Source organism: Meriones unguiculatus, chromosome 6, assembly GCF_030254825.1.
Source record: "Meriones unguiculatus strain TT.TT164.6M chromosome 6, Bangor_MerUng_6.1, whole genome shotgun sequence".
Lineage (NCBI taxonomy): Eukaryota > Metazoa > Chordata > Mammalia > Rodentia > Muridae > Meriones > Meriones unguiculatus.
Window position 1 is genome coordinate 74,908,936 of NC_083354.1, and position 15,978 is coordinate 74,924,913.

The 15,978-nt window shown below is 42.8% G+C and overlaps 1 pseudogene; it reads right to left on the reverse strand.

Moving 5' to 3' along the window:
• Positions 1 to 586: 586 nt before the first annotated feature.
• The window catches only part of LOC132654712 (baculoviral IAP repeat-containing protein 1b-like), a 47,178-nt pseudogene continuing 31,786 nt past the window's right edge, over positions 587 to 15,978 (reverse strand).

Consider the following 15,978-nt stretch of genomic DNA (forward strand, 5'->3'; position numbering starts at 1 on the left):
GATGGGAGTCGTGTGAGAATTCTTGAGTGCTTATGAGAACACTCCAAGAAAACAAGTGTCTTGTGACGTCAGTGTCTTCAAAAGATGGAATTGTTCTTGGAATGTGTTTTTGTGCCCCTCCCAGATGTAGTGAATAGGAGCAGGTTTCCATCAGATTACGCATTGTTTGCTGCTATTCTATTACATGTTTTAAGTATCCTTTGTATGCCTCTCTACCAGCAGTTCTCAACCTTCCCAGTGCTGTGACCCTTCAGTACAGTTCCTCATGTTGTGGTGACCCCAACAATAAAATCATTTTTATTGCTACTTCATAACTGTAATTTTGTTACTGTTATGAATCATAAATATTTATGTTTTCTGATGGTCTTGAGTAACTTCTGTGAAGGGGTTGTTTGACCTCCAAGGGGTCAGTACCCACAGGCTGAGAACTGGTGTTCACAGAAAAATGTTTTTGCTACAATGCAGCTTGTCCTTATGATTATATATAGCTTAAACTCATGAGAACTTTACTCAGTACTTTTTTTTTCTTGTCTATCAGAGTATAAATTGTCTGATGCTCTGAGTAAAATTGGCCAGTGCATGAGACTTTAGTCTACCTTATTTATTGGTTCTCTTCTTCCAGGTTCACTGCCTCTAGAGAGGCGAAAGTTATGAAATGACAAATAATTATCACAATCAAGTTTAAAATACCCAGAAATTCAGGGTATAAGATTAAAACCTGAAGAGATTATACCCTGAACAGAGTGGATTTCCAGAAAAGTTATAAAGCTATCATAACATATGTAACTCCCCAGAGCCTCTAGAACAAAAGCATCTCTAAGCCCGTATTTTCCCTCATGTTGTCAAAGGAGAGATGGCATTAGCTAGCATGGCCACACCAAGGCTGGTGAACACATAAAAGCCATGCAAAGACCAGAGCATCTCCTGGAAAGAGGCAGCTGCATCCTGTGGTGAAGTTGACTCGTGCTTCATCATGTGTGGGACTAATTCAATACTAAAACTGTTTCTAACCTCCATCAAATACTCCTTCCATGCTGTGCTTTTTACATAGATCAGTGTTCTTTCCCCAGCCCCTCCCTTCTGGCTGACCTTGGAAATGGAGGGTTTTCTGTATGAACGTGACTGAAGCTCTAATCTTTAAACATGACTATGTAAGGACTGCCAAGGCACTGTTCATCATAGTTCCATGGAGGTATTCAGGCTTTCAAACAGTTACCAGCCTGGCCATTCTTGTATATGCAATAGTTATGAAACAGTTTGATTTTGATTTAGGTCTAAAGTAAGGACTAGTTATGTAACCCAGGGTGAATTCAACCTCTTGATCTCCCTGCCTCAGTCTCCTAAATGCTGGGATTATCCCATAGTCAGTTAATGTTAAATGTATTCGAATATTGGGTTTGTAGAACTGTCGGTAGCCTTCAGCTGCATCCTTCACTTCTGAATGACAGGAGAGAATGGCACTATCCATTTCCAGTGAATAATCAAGCATTTGCACTGAGGGTGTCTTTCTTTCATAGCATTCATCACTTTCATGTCCTCTTCATCCAGGAGCCAGCTGAGCATCCTGAGCCTGGTGAGTCTGGGCAGTCTCATCACACACTGACTCAGCGCCTTGACAGTGGTGGCCTGCACTTGGATTCGTTCTGGGATATGCCTGGAAATGTTCAGCTCTTGCAAGTTTGGCAGGTTGTTGAGGGCTTGAAAGAAGTGTCTATATCCTTCCTCTGTAATTTTGTGATTCATTGAAAGGTCTAAGTTCTCAAGGTTTTGGAAGCCTCTGCTGGTTGCTCCCTTGGCTGGAAAGAAAGCAGACAAAATATTCATGAAGACACAATGCTATGAAGACTTGAGTAAAGCTTACAAAGTTATTTGTAACTAACCTCACACCCACCACCAATGAAAATTGCTAATCATATTTTTTTCCAAGACCAGGTCCCACTACATAGCCCTGGGTGTCCTAGAACTCACTTATTTAGCTGAGACCGGTCTAGAACTCACATCTGCCTTCTTCTGCCTTTTGACAGCTGGGATTAAAGGAAATACCACAATGTTTGGCTTTAAATGTGTTTTAAAGATATTTCTTTGAAAGCCCTGAACAGCTGAGAAGTTGGTAGGGAACCACCTGGCCAAACTGCAAGGAAGAAGAAGAAGAAATCAGAAGTCAAGAATAGAGCATTTTAGCTGTCTGGGCAATGAGGACTTCTGTTCTGGTTTCAAAGGATGACATACACCAAGGCAGGGCACATAGGAAGAGGTTATAGTACAAGGGACTGAGAAATTGTGGCAACAGTGCCTCCCCTTTTGCAGAGAAGGGTAGGTGCTATTCCAAAAAGCTTGTCTTTTCCTTGTGTCTGTGCTCCAGTGTGCCCAAATGACTTCCTGGTTCCTTAGAGCTCTGGAGGAAATTGGGGCAGGCCAGAGTAAGTTCTCAACCCAAGTCTATGACTGGAAGTGGGGTTTTTGCTAGCAGTGTTTTTTGCTTCAGTTTTAATTGTCACAACCGTGTCCCCTAACTTGGGCAAGTGTTAGGTTTGATTTCACCAAGAATCATGCGATAGCTTGACTTTAAAGACAGAAGCCCTAATGTGTCAGCTGTGCCCTAAGTAGGGCTGTTCAGTGATAGTTGGGATATTTCTCATTGCTTTGAATGATGGGCTTTTCTCAAGAGGGAGAATGTCAGAGGTTATTGCTTCAAAATTTAAGATTCTGGGTCTGAGACCTAATGTAAGAGAAAGGAGTGAGGCAAAATATTGATTTATAATAAACAGAGATGAATGAGACTATACAAAGCTGGGCCCAGCAGCAAATGCCTGTATTCCCCATGCTCTGGAAGGCAGGGGCAGGCAGATCACTGTGAGTTCAAGACCTGCCTGGTCTACAAAGCAAGTCCAGGAGAGCCAAGGCTACACAGAGAAACCCTGTCTTGGAAAACACAAAAAACAAAACAAAACAAAACAAAACAAACAAACAAACAAAAAAAAAAAAAACAGAGAAAGAAAGAAGCCATCCAAGCTAATGTTGCCCAGATTTCCTCTGAAGGGGAGAGAAATGAAACTCTTAAGAAAATCATAAATTACTACCCTCCCTCCTTGTTTTTGAGACAAAGTCTTATGTGTACATGTAATATACACACTGTATAGGTGGGCATGATGCCTGGGAAAGCCAGAAGAAGGCATCGGTTGTCTTTATCATATTACATCATTTCCCTTGAGGCAGAGGTTTGTCCCTATACCTGAGCCTTGCATTTACTCAACTAGGCTAAAAGCCAGCAGTCTCCAGAGTCCTATATCTGGTTCTCATGGTTATAGAGCAATCACTCTTAATCTCGGAGCTATTTCTCCAGCCCAAACCTGATGTCTTAATTCTCCTCCTCAGCCTGTGAGTGCTGCAATTCTAAGGCTGTACTACCACCATGCCTGGCTAAATTACCTTTATTTTATTCTATTCTATTTATTCATTTTTTAGACAGCCTCTTACTATGTGGCTCTGGCTGGCCTGGAACTCACAGAGCAGACCAGGCTGGTCTTCATTTTACAGAGAGTGATCTGCCTTCCTTATGCCTTCGGGGAGAGCTGAGATTTCAGGCACATGCCAACACACCTGGTTAAATCACCACTTTAAATATTGGAAAAGTACTTTCTGGAAAAGACAGTCGCTGTGACAGTCCTAAGAGATACCTGTATGTAGACACCTAGATGTCTATATATGTATATAGATCCTTGTGTGTTTATGGAATAACAAACTATGAGTTTGCACACATATTTCCAATTTGTGGTTCTTTCTTTTTGACATTTGAAAAACAACTTAAATTACATTTGGCAGCGGCCAAGCCTCTTCTGGGAATGGTGCGTGAGTGTGATGCTGGCGGCTCCCCTTATTACAAGGCCTGAGGACTTGGGTCTCCACATGACAAGGACCTGTGAGGATATTAGTGCAGAATCTCCTGGCCTTTTCCGAGGGAATGCTTGGTTCACTTTTGCCTTGCATTTGCAAGGCTCAGATCAGGCTGTGATTGATTCTGGTTTGTCTCTGAGGATTGTGGGAGTTTGTTGATGATGATGTGGTTGAGCCAATGTGAGGGCCTGGTCTAGGTACATCAGCTATTGTCTGGATGTTCTCTCCACATAGAAACTTGGTTCTGACAACAATTTGCCTACCGACCTGTTCCAAACAATAGCTATGTGATTATCAAAAAGTTAGGAAGGTCTTGATGGATCTCTAGATCCAAGACGAAATAGGAACACTCAGAGGCAAGCCAAGCAAGGGTGAGGAATTGATTCAGGTTGCTGATTTGCAGAGAGCCCAAGTAAGGGTGGCCTGAGCTGTCTCAGTGTCAGAGTGTGTGAACTGCATCCCTTGATGCAAGTCTTCATTCACCGACTGCACACTTCCTCCTTCAGGTTCTGAACCCGCTGGCACTGCACTCCAGCATGTACCTATATGTATTTAGTGTGTGTGTGTGTACATACTTGAGAGTGCATATGTGCATGTACTTTGGCTTACATGTAGCATAGTATGGGTTTAGGGGTTTAGAGATCAGAGGACAGCTTTTGGAAGTAGGCTCTTTTCCTTTCCATCATTTGGGCCCCAGAGATCCAACTCAGGTCATCAGCCTTGGTGCCAGGCCTTTTACTTGCTGAGCCATCTCCAGCCTTTTTCCTGAAAAAGCTATAATTTTGGCTGACCTCTGTGAGGGAAATCCTGAAATTCACTTTGTGACTGTTTGTGTGTATGTGTGTGCACTCATCTTTAAAAAAGGAAATATAATCCACTCCATTAAGGCTTCATTAACAAGCTGGGCACAGGAATTCAAAGTGTTGCTTCCTTAGCCTGACCAGGATTCTGCTTTAATACTTGTAATTTTCTTTTCCAGCAGTGGGGAAACTTGATGCTCGCAGTGTGAGTTTTACACAGTCAACCTGAGACAGTAGCCTTGAGAGTGCCTGATGTTGTCCCTGCTGCTTTACCAGCACCTCCAAGGCCAAAGCAAACACATGAGGCAGCTGCCTCTGCAGAAGGGAAGAGAAAAGGGGGGTCACCTCTCCTACAAAAGTCTGGGAAGCACTGTGAAGACAGAGCTCTGCACCCCGTATCGCCATTGCCTCCATTTTCCCCATTAGTGCTTCCCATGAAACCATATTATTTTTCTAAACTTTCTTTTGTTTGTTTGTTTTTCAAGACAGGGCTTCCCTATGTAGCCCTGGCTGTCCAGGAACTCACTCTGTAGAATAGTTGACCTCTAACTCAGAAATCCACATGCCTCTGCCTCCCAAGTGGTGGAATTAAAGGGATGCATCACCACCACCTGGCCTTCTAACATTTTTTTAACTAAAAAAAAAAAGTATATAAATTGTCTATACTCATCATTGTGCTCAGTATGGTTTATCACAGATTAATTTTCTTAACATAAATAGAAGTTTTTGTGTAGATTCTGAAACCTTTGAAACAGAACAGGTAGAGCACATCTAGAATGGGTGTCCAACAATAGAGGTACACAGTGCCACCATGACCAACTTCTATCCTAAGGTGTCAGTGAGTCTGAGAGTATTGCATTTAATGAGTTTAAGCATGAGGATGCATGAGAGCAATAGTATCTGGCGGTGAGACTAAGTATCACCATGGTGTCCTCCAAAGGACCAACATGGCTGGTGCATGACCTATAAGCACATTCCACAAACCACAGGTTCATTTTTTTTTTTTAAAGTGTCTGAGCTAAACATATCCAGACGTTTCCCCCTCTTCCTTACTTTAAGAACAACACACTCTGAAAGGCTCTGCCCTGCAGACTATCAAAGCAGATGCTGAGACTTATGGCCAAACTTTGGGCAGAGTGCATGAAATCTTATGAAAGAAGTGGGAAAGAGTAAAATCTGGAGAGGACAGGAACTCCACAAGGAGAGCAACAGAACCAGAAAATCTGAACACAGATTTTCAAGTACCATGCATGGAGATAACCTAGAACCCCTGCACAGATGTAGCCCATGGCTGTTCAGTGTCAAAGTGGGTTCCATAGTAATGGGAACAGGGACTGCTTCTGACATGAACTGATTGGCCTGATCTTTGATCACCTCCCCCTGAGTGGGAAGCACCCTTACCAGGCCACAGAAGAAGACAATGCAGCCAGTCCTGATGAGACCTAACAGACTAGGATCAGAAGGAAGAAAAAGAAACCCTCCCCTACCAGTGAACTTGGGGAGGGGCATGCTTGGAGAAGGGGAAGTAAGGGAGGAATTGGGAGGGGAGGAGGGAGGGAAGTAGAGGGGGATACAAAGTAAATAAAGTGTAATTAAAAATAAAATTAAATTAAAATAAAAAAAAGGAAAACACAATGTAACATTTTTTTTAACATGGCATTAGGCATTGTAAGCAATGGAAAAGTTACTTAAAGTATATGAATGTGTGTGGGGTCATGGGAAAACACTGCACCATTTTGTATCATAGAGTAGAGGATGTTCTAGTGTTTACAGCAGCAGCACCTCCTGGACCTAACTGTCATGGAAGTAAAGGAACAACTGTACACACCTTGATTTGTTGTGAGTTCACTGCAGGAGGAGGAAGAGGAGGAGAAGGAAGAAGAGGGGGAGGAAAATAATAAATTAAGAAACGCTTCTATAAACTTACCAAACTTTTCTGATGTTTTCTTATCTGGAAATTTTTGGCAATTAAGATCTAATGTCTTCAGAGAAACAAAATTTGGCAATATGTTGACTATGAAAGGAAAAATAAAATTTATTTGGGTCAAACACATTACCTATGACTCAGAGCAGTACTGTTGAGATAAGGAGTATCTAAAAAGTGATGAAAGGTGATATAATATTCAGAATTACTATGACTAAATCCAAGCACCATCCTTACCTAGTCTGGAGAGATCAGACTCCATAGAAGTTTGGATGGATAACTTCTCCATGTGGTGGAGGTTTGGGAACTCTCCAGGAAGGACTGAAAGCACATCTGCTTTGCCATCTAGTCTCAACGACAGTTCTTTCAGGCCTGGGAACTTGTTCAAGTTAGCAAAGAGTTGATCTGGAACGCAACACATAGTTCTCATCACTCAAGGTCCCCAGTGGAAGTTCTCAAGTGTGCTGCGACCTTCAGCCATTTTCATGCTTTCAAGATGAAGTTTATTAGACTTCCTAACACCAGTCTAGGAAGCACATCCAGGAAGATACTGTCAGCTATAGTATCTGCTGATCATAAACTACAGGGAAAGCCCCATACTGGTCTCTAAACTTACGAAATAAATAAAGCTTCTCTCCATCCAACAGCATGGGAACGTCTGACTTTGCGCATGCGAAAAGGGTGCAGTTGGACTCTCACTTCCAATTCATGAAAGCTAACTCAAAGTGAACTAATGACAACTATAACAACTAACACTAGAACTCTTAGAAGAGAACAAGTAATTTTCACAACCTTGGGTTTCACCATGGATCCTTAAATATGACTTACTGACTTACTAGAATATATTTACGATGAAGCAGATGAAAGGGAAAAATAAGACTAAACGAGATTTGCACCTTGTGGGTGGGGAAGTATAATGAAGAAGCCACCATGAAACACAGCGGGGAATTTCCGCAGCAGGTTAAACACGAAGAAGGTGTGGTGGCTCACAGATGTGACCTCAGTGGCTGGGAGACTGAAAAAAGGGGGTTACCATAGCTCAAGGCTAGCCTGTGTTATATGGTAAGTCCCAGGGAAGCCTAGCCTGTAGAAGGGATCTGTCTCAGAACACTGAGCCTCTGTCTCAAATGCCATATGAGCAGGAAATTCCTAAACAAGAGGGGTGTATGGCACAGGAATACGGCTCAGTGAGAAAAAGGACTTGTACCAAGCCTGCCAACCTCATTTTGATCCCTAAGAGCCACAGGGTGGATGGAAGGGAAAAATGGCTTTCCTGAGGTTGTCTCTGCCCCCCTATATGCATGCTCTGACACGGTTCCGTGCCCATGCACACATCTGCAAACACACACACACACACAGTAAAAAACAAAAAAACATTCAGATATAGACAAGAAAAGCATTCCTAAGCATGTAACACACAGCTAAAGACAAGAACTAGACTAGTTATGATTATGAAATTAAAAAAAAAAACCGAACATTTACAGGACTATCAAAACTTCTAAGTAATGATAAACAAATTTAATGAAAGTCAGGTGAAGCCTGTACTGAAAATAACCAAGTATTACCTAATGTTAAACACAACTAATAGGAGATATTTTTCCTAGTTGGTTTCTGTCAACTTGAAACAGGCTAGAGTTATTAGGGTAGAGGATCCTAAATTTGGAAAAAAAAATCCCCTAAATTAATGATTGATGAGCAAGGGGCCAACTCAGGGGGGATGGTGGTGCTGCTCTGGGTAGGTGGTCAAGAGTTGAAGAAGAAGGCAGATATGTAAGCAGCCATGGAAAGGAAGCCAGAGTCCTTCCTGGTCTCACCTGTTCCTGCCTCCAGGTTCCTGCTTTCATTCCCTCTGCGACATCCTTCAGGGGTGAACTGTGCTAGCCAGGAGGTGTAAGATGTGATAAACCCTTTCTTCCCCCAAGTCACTTCTAGTCAGAATCTTTTATTACAGCAACGGAAACAGAAGTAAGACTATATTGTTCCTACTTTTTAATTCCTTTTCTGGAGAAGCTAACCCCCCTCCTCCTTCTCGCACCCAGAATGCAGATATCTCTTCAGCAACATCGCACACACAGTCCAACATTGACTAATAACAAGCAGTTCAAGTGCCCTTACAACCTCTCAAGCAATGAAACAGGGAAGCTATTCTTGAATTATGTGAAACGCATTCTGTCATTCAGGACCTTCCAATGATCTATGCACTGCCCCAAACAGTGAAAGCATTTAAACTTCTCCTATAAAGGAACATTCATGAAGAGATGAAACTGAAGTTTCATTCATCTAAAACTAAGGATGAGAAAATGGAGACATAAAGTTATTGTGTAATGTAAATGCTGATTTCTGTACACACACCCCCATATCTGGTTGCAACCCTTGTTCTGAGAATCTCCTGTTTCCATGTTGGGTAAACACTGCTTCCCAGTTATCCCCTAGTATGTCAATAAGGTAAATTACACAACAATACTGAGCAGTCATTACTCTATTCTTAACCCTCTAGGCTAGTCTGGCTTCTTCCCTGCGTAAATCATTGACATACTTGCACTTTATGGTATTCTCTGCTCCAGCTGCTCTCTCTTCATGTCTCTTGGACGTCTGCCCATGGCTGGAAATTCCCCACTTCATCCTCTAACTCTTCCCCTCCTGGAGAGCAAGAAGTCCAGCCTTATTCTCTCCTCCACTCAGCTCTTGGCTGTAAGCTGCTTGTAATTTCTCTTTTCTCATAGGCCATGGTTCTATTCGAATAGGTTGGTTAGTCAGCCTTAGCAGGAAGGCCATTGGTGTTGTGTCAGCAGGGTCTCCTCCATATGACCTTGGAGAATCAGCTTGTGCTGTGTTCTGTTTATGAACAACTTGGACAGTTTTACTACCTTTGTCAAGAACATCCCTGATTTTATGGCTTGTCCCTGCAGTTGGAGGAATGGCAATCCATGCTTCTTACTGTTGCTATAGATCCCTCCCCCATAAATTCATGGCTGCATCAGTCATATATGGCCTTAATTTTCCTGTTGGGATTTCTGGCCCTACACATTTAAGACATTTTAGGCTTTGTTTTACCTGCGACAGTGACACAATTCCCAGGAGCTGTGTAGATATTTTTAAGTGGCCAAATTGGATACCAGGAGTCTTAGAAAATTATTGTTACATATGCTCCAGGAGACACTAATCCTTCCATCTCAATGATATCTAACTGTAATTCTAATTTTGGCCTTTTATCATTTATAGCATTTGCCAAAATATCTGTATTTTCATCTTTAGTGCCTCTTGTTTTATCCCCTAGGAGCATCTTTATCTCCTTTAAATGGTTTATCTAAGTTTTTAGTAGCCCTGTTTGTCCTATCAGGCCTTGAATTTTCTATTTTTTTTTTTTTAGAATAATCCTCTTTTGGTGGGCAGGAAACTAATGGTTCATGTTGTTTTTTTCTGTCAGACCTTGAGTGAAGTCCCTTAGTCAGTTTTCTGAAATTAAGGAACTGCCTTGGATAACCTGCATTCATGAGCCATATAACCATTCCTTACCATCTTTGACAATATCAATTCCTCTAGTCCTATTTCATTAATGCATAAGTGAAGCCTCATCTTTCCACCATGCCAGCCATTGAAATTAAGAGCTAGGCTCTAGAATGGCTGTCATCAAATCTCTCCAGTCTTTTGGAGTTATGCAATTCCGTGTGGCCCAGTTATTAAGTATTTGTTCAACGCATGGTGAGTGTAAGCCACAACTTGTTTTTCCTCCTTAAGCCTTTTAAAATCTTGAGCCTCTATAGATTTCCATCTGAATTCTTCATCATGAGACATGAGGAGAGAGCAGCTGGAGCAGAGAATGCCATAAGTGCAAGTATCTTGGGGATTTACATGGGGAGGAAGCCAGACTAGCCTAGAGGATTAACAGTAGAGTAACTTCTCAGTACTGTGCTGTAAGCTGCTTTATTAGCCTATCAGGCAACAACTGGGGAGCAGTGTTTACACAATACTGAGGCGGGAGATTCTCAGAACAAAGACTGCAAACAGATGTGGGGAGTATAGAAATCAGAACTTGAATTACACATTAACCTTATGCCTACAAGGAAACAGAATTAGCCAGACTGCTTGTGAAAGCACACTCAGGGATACCTGGTAACTGGTTTGTCCCTGAGACCTCAAAAGACTGCAGGGCAGGCAGGGTGAGAAGCAGCTCCTGTTCTGCTGTGCTGAGCTCCAGCCTGCACACAGAGCACTTGGTGACAGAGGTCTTATTCAGCTCCAGAGCCGGGTGGATGCTTTCAAGAAAGCCATTGCTGTTGGACAAGCAGAGCTCAATATTCTGTGAAGCTGAGAAGACTTCCATTAGGACCCGGAGCAGTGCTTGGTCGGCTGGGCCCATGTCAGCCACTGCAACTTCCAACCTAGGGATCTTGTGTGGCTTGAGTGACAGTTTCCAATAGCCAGTACTGATATTTGGTGGGGCCTGGTGTCGGATATCCGCATAGTTCCTCACGATCTCTTCTTTTTCAGCCAAATCTTTCTTGCATTCATTCACGGGTTGAAAGGCAGATGCATAGTCTTGATCTACAGTTGGTGGCTGTAATGTTTCCAAACTTTTTTCTATTAATGACAAATATATTTGCTGTACCCACTTATTTCCATTTATTGAGACCTCAATACTCTTCAATAATAACAGGCTTTCTGGGTGCTCCCAAAAGTACTGTAAATTCAATACTTTTAAAGTCAGTGTTCTTCCCTGAAGAAATCGCAAAATCAATGGAGAACATGCAGAAACTGTGTTGCTTTCATAAGCAAAGTTTAAAGCAATGCTCACTAAATACACTGAAATTAATGAAGAGAAAAGTTTAGGAGATAACTGCCACAATCCTCTAACGGAGTCCATCCATAGTGAAGCTTCCGGGTGGAGCTTCATGTAGTCCTCATAGTCAGACATGTTCTCCAGCGACTCTTTCTCATCCACCAACTGAAGCAAATGAGACACAACTTCCTGCCCTGCCTTTGATGAAGGGTGGCTGGAGACATATTTCAAAAAGTTGTTGTAGGTGGTCAGAGCCTTCAAGGGCGAGTTAATTTGTCTCAAATAATGAATTCCCAGGTATTGGTCTCCCTGCCTGTCTGAACCCAGGAGTTCAGTGAGCCTCATGGCAGCAAGAAATTCTTGGAAGAGAGGACTTAAAACCCGGTAGACTGGTCTCAGTCTCTGGGCAGTGAATTTGCTCATCAAGCAGGTGGTCAGGTCTTCATCTTCATCCACTCCAGCCTCTGTGAGGTCATCATTGTTGTACTCAAAGCATGAAGAAAAATGCCCCCTTAAGGCCAGCTGCCCACATGAGGACACAGTGGCCTTGAGGGCCTCAGCTGCAGCTTTGTACTTTAAGGACAGATACTTCATATAGGACGTGAAAAAGGCCACATCATGAAAGGGCTGGTCAGAAGGATTTTGAAACCAGTCAGTACAGACTGCTGCCATGAAGAGAGGAGTTTTGTGAATTCCTCTCAGATGTTCATTCTTTCCAAAGTAATTGAAAAACCTTTGTACACGGATTATATTATGTGAAAAGAACTTCCGTAATACAGAGACAGTATTATAGAAAGGAAAATCTTTGATCTCTAGAATTGTATCCAGACATGGACGGATGGACCTGGCCCTGTTTGTATCGACAGCTATCAATAAGCAGGTTCGTGACAAGTAGTTTTTTGTAATCAGTGTCTCGAGGGCTTGGGGGAGCGATTCCACCCCATTATAGTCATCCAACAGGAACAGCGCCTGGTGTTTTAACTGCTGGATGATGCTGCTCAGGCACGCTTCACCAACACAGCCTCCTGCCTCTAGGAGTTGGGCACAGATGATGCTGGCCAGACCCTGGTCTGGTCTGGTGGAACTAAGGGAGAGGTAGAAGACTAGCTGGAACCTGTTCAACAGGGGACAGCACCCTGATGCCCAAAGAAAAGCTATTTTCTTCAGGAAGGTTGTCTTCCCACTGCCAGCTTCCCCCTCCACACACATGACAGAGCTGAGATTGGCGAAGACCTCGGAGATTGTCAGGGCCCCTTGCACTGGCCTGCTGATGTGCTTTGAAACGATGGACACATAACAGCCAAGCAAGTGGTCAGTTCCTTGGCTGGAGCACACCTCTGGCAAATTCATGTGGCAGAAAGTGGCTTTGGTTTAGGTGCCTCGCAGCTGCTCACTCAGACTCTTTGCCTTTTGAAACCACTGGGCTTCCCTCAGAGCCAAGCCTGTGGAGAGAAGGGAGGCAGAGGAAGGTGTATCTTTACATCTCTTTGATTGCTTTGTTTGTCTCCTAAGAGTGGATTAGGACTCTGTTCTCCTTCCCATGACCCCCCTCCATACCCTAAGACCCTCTCAGATCTTTCCATAGCATCAGAATGTGGGGTACTATGTCTAAGGCCTCTCATTTGACAGGGACTTGGATATCCTGGCACCCTAATTTCCCTTTAGGATCTCAGGAGACCAGCCTGCTGCATGATGCCTTAACACTGGCTGCTTTGGATCTGGCATGAGGACTGCTGTTGGTAGTCCTGCATTCACTCTCCAGATGCCATGGGAGCACTGACTTTCTCACCCACAACTCCCTTCACCTCAGTGCTCTCCTCTAGGCGCTCCTCAGACAATTAGAAATATGCTTTCCTGTCCAATTTACAAATACACAGAATCCCATGTGCTTTCGTGTTCCTACCAGCCTCGGTGGGATGAACTGGGTCCTCGTGATTGCTTTCACTTGTGATTTCCTTTGAAAGAGAAATTCTTTATTAAATCATAACTGGGTCTTGATTTAAGAGTGGGCATTGTATTATTACTGAGGATCTTCTAAACATCTTCTAAACCTAGCCTGCTCAATTCTGATAAAAGGAAGGCATAGTCCAGGTATGAAAGAATAAATTTCACATGTGTGCAGTAGTCATGTTCCTAGATGGTACATGCATTTTACACACATCTTCTGTATGGGTGAGGACTTTGTGCGTTATCAGAACTGTAATGTATGGTACATGCATTTTACACACATCTTCTGTATGGGTGAGGACTTTGTGAGTTATCAGAACTGTAATGTCTAGGACAAGAAGAGTCCTGCAAAGTTCATCTAGCATTCCTCCCTGCTTAGTCATTAGTAACTACATGTTTAATACCATACACAGGGATGGATGCAGACAGATTATTAAACACACACTTTTTTTTTTTGAGACAGTGTCAGGTAGTGTAGTTGGTCTGGAATTCCCTATGTAGCCAAGGGTAACGTTGAAGTATTTGTCTGCCTTTCTCCATTTCCCAACTGCTGGTATTATAGGCATGAGCCTACACACACCCTTGGCTTTGATACCATTTTTTTTTCCTTTTCTTGAACTCCAAACATCTTACTATACCTCATTTTATTCAGAGCTAAATACGTTTTTATGGAACGTCATATGGTTTTAGGGAACCATATGATATCTGAGTTACATCCTCTGCGCTTACAATGTCAGCCCCACATCTGACAAAGGGCTGATATCCAAAATTTATAAAGAAGTCAAGAAACTAAACATCAACAAAGCAAATAACACAATTAAAATATGGAGTATGGATCTAAACGAAGAAATCTTGACAGAGGAATCTCTAATGGCTGGGAAGCACTTAAAGTTCAACATCCTTAGCCATCAGGGAAATATAAATAAGAACGACTCTGAGATTTCATCTTACACCCTTGAGAATGGCTAAGATCAAAAACTCAAGGCACAGCTCATGCTGGTGAGGACGTGGAGCAAGGGAAACATTTCTCCACTGCTGGTGGGAATGCAAACTTATACAGTCACTTTGAAAATCAATTTAGCAGTTTCTCAGAAAACTGGGAATAGATCTACCACAAGACTCAGCTATACCACACCTGGACATATACCCAAGGATGCTTCATCCTACCACAAGGACACTTTCTCAAGCATGTTCATTGCCTCTTTATTCATAATAGCCAACTGGAAACAACCTAGATGCCTTTTAATGGAAGAATGGCTAAAGAAAATGTGGAATATTTGCATGATGGAGTATTATTAAAAACAATGACAGAATGACATTTGCAGGCAAATGAATGGAACTAGAAAAGACCATCCTGGTAAGATAACCCAGAACGATAAACACGGTATGTTCTCACTTATAAATGGATATTAGCTGTGATGTAAAGGATAACCATGATTCAATCCACAGACCCAAAGAAACTAAGTAACAAGGAGGGCTCAAGTGGGGTTGTGTGACTCTCACAGAGAAGGAGAAATAGAATAGGCATTGTGGGTGGATGGTAGGAGGAGACTGGGTCAGGGCAGAGGTAGGGATGGGGACAGGAAGGATCAGGTGTGGGGAGGATGGAGAGAGTACTGGGGGAGTCAACTGCAATAGGGGGTCTCTCTGGGACAAGCTAGAAACCTAAGACAATAGAACCTCCCAAGAATCTCTGAGGGTGACCGTAGCTAAGACTCCTAGCAATGGGGAACATGGAGCCTGAAGCAGCCATCTCCTGTAACCAGGCAAGACATCCAATGGAGAGATTGGGACACCAACCCAGCCACAAAATCTTCGACCTACAATTTGTCCGACTTACAAGGGGTAAAGATGGAGTAGAAATTGAGGGAGTACCCAACAATGACTGGTCCAGCTTAAGACCCATTCCATGAGAAGGAGCCTACCACTGTCATGATTAATAATATTCTGTTATACTTGCGGACAGGAGCCTAGTATAACTGTCATCAAAGAGGCTTCACCTAGCAACTGATGGAAACAGATGCAAGACCCACAGCCAAACACTGGGTGAAACCTGGGGAACCCTGCAAGAAGAAGGGGAGGAAGGATTGTGGGAACCAGAGGGGTCAAAGACACCACAAGGAAACCTACAGAATCAACTAAACTAGTCCCATGGGGGCTCACAGAGACTGAACCACCAACCAGGCAGCATGCATGGGACTGATCTAGGTCCACTACATGTACGTAACAGTTGTGTAGCTTAGTCTTCCTGTAGGATTCTTAACAGCAGGAGAAAGGGATGTCTCTGACTATGTTGCCTGCCTTTGGACTCCGTTCCCCTATTTGGGCTGCCTTGTCTAGCCTCAACAGAAGAAAATGTGCCTACTATACTTGATATGCCAAGGCGATTGATATCCACAGGAGGCCTCCCATTTTCTGAAGAAGAAAAGAAGAAGAGTGGATAGGGGTGTGGGGGAAGGGCTGGGAGAAGAAGAGGAATGAAAAACTGCAGTCAGGATCTAATTAATTATTTGAAATAAAAATTCCAAATACAAGAGATTTATCAAGGGAACCCAAAATTGCTCTGCTGTTTTGTTTTCCTTTATTTTTCTCTATTGTAATCAGATTAAGCTTTTTACATAACTATAGCTCCT